At 55.5% G+C, this 7,408-nt stretch overlaps 1 long non-coding RNA gene across 1 annotated transcript; it reads right to left on the reverse strand.

Annotated features, from left to right (window-relative positions):
* Positions 1–4,283: 4,283 nt before the first annotated feature.
* LOC117875772 lies at positions 4,284–7,400 on the reverse strand. The gene is made up of 5 exons (XR_004645348.1): positions 6,896–7,400; positions 6,253–6,424; positions 5,656–6,099; positions 5,101–5,244; positions 4,284–4,549 (listed from the first exon to the last, which is right to left on the reverse strand). It is a non-coding gene; the product is annotated as an uncharacterized LOC117875772 (long non-coding RNA).
* Positions 7,401–7,408: the final 8 nt, after the last annotated feature.

Raw genomic sequence — 7,408 nt, forward strand, 5'->3', positions numbered from 1 at the left:
GGTTGAACTGGTCAGAGTTTGACAGTGTTTCAAATCACACCATGAGCCAGACCCAGCATTGGGGGTAGATTAGCTGCTGTCTGAGCCTATCTTTCTGCTGGACAGAGGGCAAGGGCCGAACTGACCCTGTCCCACACCCCCACCCGCTGGGAATTTCCACCCACAGAGAGCCAAGACTTCTCATGTGACTTGGCAATGCCCTAGCACAGTTAGGGAGGCTGAAACATGGGGAACAAGCAGGGATGATCCTGCCCCATGGGTGGGGGATAGACTGCGGGGGACAATCCTGCAACCTGGGGGAATAGAGCAGAGGGGACGATCCTGCCCCTTGGCGGGGGGGATAGAGTAGGGGGGACAATCCTGCTCCTTGGGAGGGATGGACTAGATTGGGGCAAAAACTATCCACATGCCCTCCCCCCTTCGCCCCCTGCTCTTAGCCGGCCAAATCTCAGCTTCTCTCCGTGCAGGCAAAATTTTGTCTGAGAAAAAAAGCGTAACTCCCTGTGTCTTATCCTTCCAGCAGCCCAGCTGGCAGGGGTTTGAAGGTGGGTGGGGCGGCCCTGCTCTCACATTGTAGTGCGAGGGGATGGGAGGCAGTGTGCGTGTGGGAGGGGAGCACAGAGGGGCCCGGAGAGGTGGGGCCAGGCTGGAAAAGCAAGTGACAGAGACTGGAGGGTGCAGAGAATCTTCATTCCCCAGATCCCCCCACGGGCTCTTCGGAGCAGCAGGGTCTGGAAGTGCACGTGCTTTAAAGAGCACTGAAAGTGCCAAGAACTGTGACCAACCTTGGGGGGGGGAGAAGGAGGGGGACAGTTTGTGAATTTCTGGATGTTACCATTGTCTCTTCATCCAGAAATGACATCCCAACTGCCTCTTCTCAGAAATGAGGTATTTCTTAGAACTGTAAACAAAAACCCTTAGCAAATATTCAACTCTTTCCACTGCTGGGTAATGGTCACCTGGGACTGAGATGCAGTCACCTCTGGGGTGGAACAGCTGAGGAACAGTAGCACAGCAACACTACATGGGGATGGCTTGCCCAGCGCTGAGATGCAGCTGTCTCTGGGGTGGCTTCTTCAGATAATGTGATCTTATGAATGGGTCCTTTATCTTTGGAACTCACTGCCACATGAGCCGTGCTATGTATCCTGGAGCTCTTTGCTGAGGCTTTTTACTCCTGTTTGATGGTCCCCTGTCTGGTATTTCCCAGGTTTTGGTTCTTTACATTAAGTGTGAACCACTCAATAAGACTCATAGACTTTAAGGTCAGAAGGTCATCTAGTCTGACCTCCTGTACATTGAAGGCCACAGAACCTCACCACCCACTGCTGTAATAGACCCCTAACCTCTGGCTGAGTTACTGAAGTCCTCCAGTCGTGGTTTAAGGACTTCAAGTTACAGAGAATCCACCATTAACACTAGTTTAAACCTGCAAGTGACCTGTGCCGCGTGCTGCAGAGGAAGGCGACCCCTCCCCTCAGGTCTCTGCCAATCTGACCTGGGGGAAATTCCTTCCTAGTCCCAGATATGGCGATCAGATAGACCCTGAGCTTGTGGGGGAGACCCACCAGCCAGACTCTTGAGAAAGAATTCTCTGTAGTAACTCAGAGCCCTCCCCATCTAGTGTCCCATCACCGCCTGTTGGAGATTTTTGCTGCTAGCAGTTACAGATCGGTTACATGCCATCATAGGCAGTCTCATCATCCCATCCCCTCCATAAACTTATCAAGCTCAGTCTTGAAGCCAGTTAGGTTGTTTGCCCTCACCGCTCCTCTTAGAAGGCTGTTCCAGAACAAACTAACTTCTGCCTGAGTCTGTAGTGGGCCTCACACAACAACTATCAGAGAGGAGCAAGCTGGCCTCAGTCCACCTCAATGTGGTGCTAACTCTGAACCCTACTAATGGCAAGCCACTTCTCAACACCCCACATCTTCACTTTCGATCTCAGGCTGGGAGGCAGGAAGGCAGTGATCAGACAATGAAAAGTTACACAGCCAGCTGTGAATGCTGTTGGGTTTTCTCAGAGTGCATCACGGCCGTGACACCCTCCACTTTCCATTGGGTTTGTTTCCTGGCTGACGCGGGTGGAAATCGAAAGAAACATGGGAATGGCTCTTTCTGGGAAAGAAAAGATTTGGCAGATTTTATCTGCTGTTTAGGCATGCAGCCAGCATGAAGCCACTCAAAAAGCACTGAGTTGCAGGTGATGCTGGGGGTGGGGGCGGAAGGGCGGGGGGACAGCTGGGTAACAGCTGCAGAGAGTCGCACTGAAGTTCTCAGTGGGGACCTTGTTGTCACCAAAGGCTGTTCCAGGGGAGCATCTCCTTTGGGCTTTTACTGCCATTGGCCATGATACACTGACACTCTGGCATGCTGTATCCCTCAGTAGCACACAGTATTCACCACTGTGATATGATTATGAGATGTTTTGCATGCCTTGTGAGGTGGTATGTAAAATGTCTGGATCTGTTGAACATTAATAACCTGTTGGATTAGATGTGCTGTCATTGTATGGGAAGTTCTGCTCTCTGTGTGTTTCTGAAATATGTTGTGAGGTTGGGAGACGCCCACAGCCAGCTTTACAGAAGAAACAAAGGAGGGCCAGAAAGGTGTTGATGGCCCATCAGGAAGAATCCACTCTCTGAGAGAGGGCACTTAGTCAGTGGGGTACTGCCTGACCAATGGGCTTGCCTGACCCCCATGACACAGCCCCGATCTTTCTAGCAACTGAAAGAGTATAAAAGAGGGACAGAGACATCATAGAATATCAGGCTTGGAAGAGATCTCAGGAGGTCATTTAGTCCAACCCCCTGCTCAAAGCAGGACCAACACCAACTAAATCATCCCAGGCAGGACTTTGTCAGGCCTGACCTTAAAAACCTCTAAGGATGGAGATTCCACCACCTCCCTAGGTAACCCATTCCAGTGCTTCACCACCCTCCTAGTGAAATAGTGTTCCCTAATCTCCGAGCATGGACTCGGTGACTGCATTAGTCACCAACAGGGGAGTGTGGCAGGAGAGGACACAGAACATGTCTACAAATCACTTTTTCTGGACTGCTGAGGTGGGGGGAGAAGCCAGATTCTATCTGGCGCTTTAAGACTCTGAGGACGCTCTGGGATCGGGAGCGAAGTCTCTGGAGCCTCGGGAGGTGCAGGTTTGGAGACACATGGCTCCTACCTAGTCCAAAGTAACCTACTGTGCTCCCCCACAAGAGCCATGTTAACAGGCAACACTGCCTCTCTCTTTCCTTGGCCACATGGATCGTGTCCTTTTTCTGGTGGCTAGTCCAGAAAAGGAGGACAAGAGCTCACTACTGCTACCACCTGAGGGAGTTGCTGGGTTGAGATCAGCTGGTAGAAGGAGGCAATAGCCCCAGAATCTGGGGCTTCAAGCCCCTAGAATGACCTCTTACCTTTATAGACCCCCCCCCCATCCATACACAGCTATTTTAAAGTTTAGCCTGATAGTAAAGAGACCCCTTTTCAACCCTTCACCACACAAGAGAAAGCCGGCAGCATTTGTCATTAACTATTTATTTCTCCTTTCCTGGCTCCCAAACTGCTTCTCCTCCCTACTGCCGCCAGCCACCTTCGAGTTCTCCCTCTTCTCTCCCCGGCTCTGCTCACTCGAGTGCAGCAGCTCAGGGGATGGTCCAGCTTTACTCTTTCACTTCCATTCTTCTTCCCTTCTTTGGGTGGCTGCATTCGCCATTGAGCAGGCTGATGGAAATCCCTGAGTGCTCTGTCTAGGCCAGGGGTCTCCAACACGCGGCCTGCGGGGCTGTTTGTCTAGGTAAGTGGCTCCAGGCCACAGCCCAATGCCATCCTGCACCCCAAACCCCTGCCGTGAGCCCCCTGCCTGCACCCCAACCCTCTGCCACACCTCGCACTCCCGCCTACACCCCAACCCACAAACCTCTGCCCTGAGCCTCCTGCCTGCACCTCAACCCCCTGCCCTGAGCCTCCTGCCTGCACCTCAACCCCCTGCTGCACCCCAACTCCCTACCCTCAGCCTCCAGCCACATCCTACATCCTTCCTGCACCCCAACCTCCTGCCCTGAGCCCCCTCTCTGAACCCCATCCCTCTACCACATCCCACACTCCCTCCTGCACCCCAACTCCCTACCCTGAGCTCCCTGCCTGCACCCTGCACCCCCTGCCTCACCCCTCCAACTCCCTGCCTGAGCCCCCTGCACCTCAACTCCTGCCCTGAGCCCCTGCCACACCCCTCCTGCCCCCTCTGGGGGCAGGGCCAGGGGCAGCAAGGGGTGGGGTGTCAGTGATGTGGCCCTCAGGCCAATGAACTAGTCCTCATGCAGCCCTCGTGGTCATTTGAGTTTGAGACCCCTGGTCTAGGCTCACAGGCCCAGCAGCTAAAGCCAAACCCCACTGAGAGCAGGGGGAGATTAGCCTGGATTGGCAGGAGTGGAGGCTTGGCCCATGGGGACCCAGGCACTGCCGCTGCTGCCGCCTTCATGGTGAATCCTCCAACGCCTCGCCAAAGGGCTCTTCCACATTCTGCAAACTGGGCTCACGGGCTGACTGTCTAGGAGAACAGAAACCCTTTGTTAGAGCCGGAGAGTCTCTTGCCACGGCTCCCTGAGGGTAACAGTCAAACACCTGCGAGTCTCTAGGAGGCTCTCAAGGAGTTCCCTGCTCAGGCACTTGGCACCCACTAGCCATGGTCTCTGACAGCAGCATTGCCAAGGGGAGCTCAGCAGATGGTCCTTTCTATGGCTTCCTGAGTAGGAGGGAGGTTGGTCTGGTCATTTAAGGCTTAGTGTCAGAGTCAGGGCTCCTGGGTTCTCTGACTTTGGAAATGGGTGGAGTCTAGTGGTTGGAGCTGGACTGGTATCAGTCTCACGCTTCCTTCCTGCCTCTGTCAGGGACGTTGTGTGTGACCTTGCAGCCAGTTGCTTTCTATCTCTATGCCCCAGCGAACAGGGGTAATACTGACCCCCCTCCTCAGAGGGGCTGGCAGGGGTCACCAGCGTCATGACTCAAGTTGGAACGAGTTGTGCTCTTGGTAGTGAAGGGCCCAGATTCAGTCTCCATGGATGCCCAGGGGGTCTGTATTGTGGCCATGGTTTGACTCACCTAGCATTACAGGCTGTTTAGCCTGGTCCTGGCCAGGCGTGGTGCATCTGCTCCTGGCCCTCTCATCACACACAAGAACATGGCCCACCAAGGACAATCCATCAGCTCCCATCTGGGGTTCAGCTCCAGGATGGATGGGGAGCCCTAGCCGGACCATAGAAAGACAGGGGGGTGTTCTTTGGTGGAAACTGCTAGAGCTTCAGCCTCTGCTCCCACCTCCACCCCCACGCTAAGGGCTTCACAAGTGGTGCCTGACCCCAGGTCAACAAAGTAGCCGAGCTGAGGCCAGGGTGGGACTGATGCTAAGAGAAGAGCAGATTTCTCCTCTGCTCTAGGGAGATTCCCCTAGGAAAAGCAGGCGGGGTGGGGGCGGTGGCAAGACAAGCACTACCACTCAGCCCTTGAATAGCGGGCAACTGGGACTTTGGGAGCCAAGGGACTGGTGTATCTTGCTGGAGAGCAGAAAGGGGCATTGGAGAAATTGTACAAAAGTGAACATCACGGCTGGGTCAAGGGCAGCCAGACCTACTGGTCAGAGCCAGAGTCCACACTCACATGACAGGAGTGGAGAGTCAGCCGGGTCAGGGTACTGGAAGATCAGCAGCAAAAGACAAACGTGCTATCACCACCACAACTCAGATGCCAGGAAATCAAGCCAGGGGAGCGGCAGCAGAACCAGGCAGCGCATGGTCCAGAACCGGGAGCAGGCCTGGTGTTCAGTCAGCTTCGTGTTCCTGCTACTGTCGTACGCAGGGCCAGGGAGCTTTCCTGGGACTCCTCCAATAGGACCTCAGGAGTGGAGCCTCAAACTGGGGCTGAACTTCATGGGTCCGAGGGAAGCAATTTTCAGCAGGCTTCGAGGTGGAGGGTTGGAGCGTGGCTGCTCCCATGAACCCTGCAGACCCGGGTTGGAGACCCCTGGGTTGTGACAGTGAGCGATCTCTCCCCGCTCAAACCTCCTGCAGCAAGCAACAGTCTCCAGGATCCTGGACACAGCCTCTGAGAATAAAACGAGGATATCATGAGGAGAAATAGGGCTCAGTACCAGGGCTGGGATCCAGGGGTCGGGAAAGCTCCCAGCCAGGCTATGCATCGGGGATGCCATTTCTCCCCCAAGCGACCCACATGCCCCAAGCAGTAGATGGCTCTTACCTCCATGAGGGACTGGGGTCTTCCATCTAAGCCTCTTTGAGAGCCGGCATTGCTGGGACGAGGTGACCCGTCCCCACTGCTCCCTGACGTGGCTCAGCTACAGGAAGCGCCCGTCCTGGAGGCTGTGCCAGATCCCAGGGCCTGGAAGACAGCTGGAAGGAGGCTCCTATTCCTGTCACACCCAGAGACCCCATAGAAGGGCCAAGGGGAGAATAAAGGGCAGGAGGTGAAGCTAGCCCTGAGCCTCTGTCCCACCCCCACCTCCTCAAAAGTGGAGCTTTCCGAGCTCCAGTGGGGCTGTGGCCCTGACACAAGGGCTTTTCTGCACCATATGGGGCAGGGAGAGTTCTGCCTGGGCGCAGCGGGAATGAGCGGGGGTAGACCAAGGAAAGGGGGGAGGGGAGTGGTGCAAGGGAAAGAGGTCCTGCCCCATATGAAGGAATTTGGGGGGCAGAGGGAAGAACCCTGCTCCACAGAGAGGGGAGAGAGTTTCTGTGAGTGCCAGGGGGCTCCATTTCCCCTTCTCGCTCTCCCACTCAGAGGGAGGCCACTCCAGCTGGCCCAGTCTGGTCCTGACCAGAGTCTGCAGGGTAGCAGTGGGCCCACAATAGGGCTGGGCGGTTTTCACGGGGTTGGGACTCACCAGCATGGCGCCTCCCGCTGGTCGCTCTGGGAATTAGCTCAGTTGATGGGGAACGCCCTCTGCTGTCAGCATCCCATCCTTCTCTTGTTCTCCATTGGCATCTGGAGCCGCGTTGCTCACCGCTTGACACTGCCCTTCAGGCCACTGCCCCTCCAGCAGTGCCCACTAGTCCATCCTCACCCCATTCCAGGGGCGGGGGTTAGCAACAGTCCTTGCACCTGCCTCGGTGGCCAACCGCAACCCCCAAAGTCTAGCCCCTTGTCTCAAGGGCCGGTTACAATTTGTCTCGGCCACCGGATGGCCAGATGCAGTACTGCCCAGCCCGAGATGCTGGTCTCCTGCTCTGGAGACAGACCTTCCCCCATGAAATTCTGGGACAGACGACCTGCTGCTCTCCTGGGCAGCCATTATATAGGGCCTAGCCTAGCCCTGATTGGCTGGCTCTAATCTCGGCCCTGATTGGCTCTCAGTAGGCCCTTCCCTGATTGGCTGACGGCTTGCACAGCCATTCTG

This window comes from Trachemys scripta, chromosome 4 (assembly GCF_013100865.1).
Source record: "Trachemys scripta elegans isolate TJP31775 chromosome 4, CAS_Tse_1.0, whole genome shotgun sequence".
Lineage (NCBI taxonomy): Eukaryota > Metazoa > Chordata > Testudines > Emydidae > Trachemys > Trachemys scripta.